This window comes from Dromaius novaehollandiae, chromosome 24 (assembly GCF_036370855.1).
Source record: "Dromaius novaehollandiae isolate bDroNov1 chromosome 24, bDroNov1.hap1, whole genome shotgun sequence".
Classification (NCBI taxonomy): domain Eukaryota; kingdom Metazoa; phylum Chordata; class Aves; order Casuariiformes; family Dromaiidae; genus Dromaius; species Dromaius novaehollandiae.
In genome coordinates, this window is record NC_088121.1 from 8,941,288 (window position 1) to 8,941,816 (window position 529).

Genomic DNA, 529 nt, shown 5'->3' on the forward strand with positions numbered 1-529 from the left:
TTTTTCCCCCCTTTTATCCCTAATTTCCGCACCGGCTAGAGCCGATGATCATTTTCCTGACTGGCATCCCTCATTTTTGCACACATCCCCCCCCGCGCCGGGGCCGTGGCTCCGCGGCGGCTGCTCGCCGCCCGCCCTCGCGCCTTGCATAACGGCCGCGTGACTCCGGCGAGCCGCCCGCGACGCCCGCGCGCAGCCCCGGCCGCTATTTCGGGAGCGCCGAAGCCCACGGGCGCCGAGGGGCCGCGCGCCATCGCCTCCGCCGCGAGCTGGGGGGAAAAAAGCAGGAAAAAAAACCCTTTCCCTTCCAGGCGCCATGCTGCTTTATTAACACCGGCAATAATAATTACACTAATCAAGGGGACCTGAAAGCCCCCAGCGGAGCAGAGCATCTCACGACTTACCCCAAGCTTTGAGGTTCCTCGTCGCGGCCGGCTCCGGTCCGGAAAAGCAAAAGATGGTGCAAAATGCAAAGCGCCGCTTGCCGCGATTTGCTCGGGGATAGAGGGGGACGCTTCCCCCCCCCCCC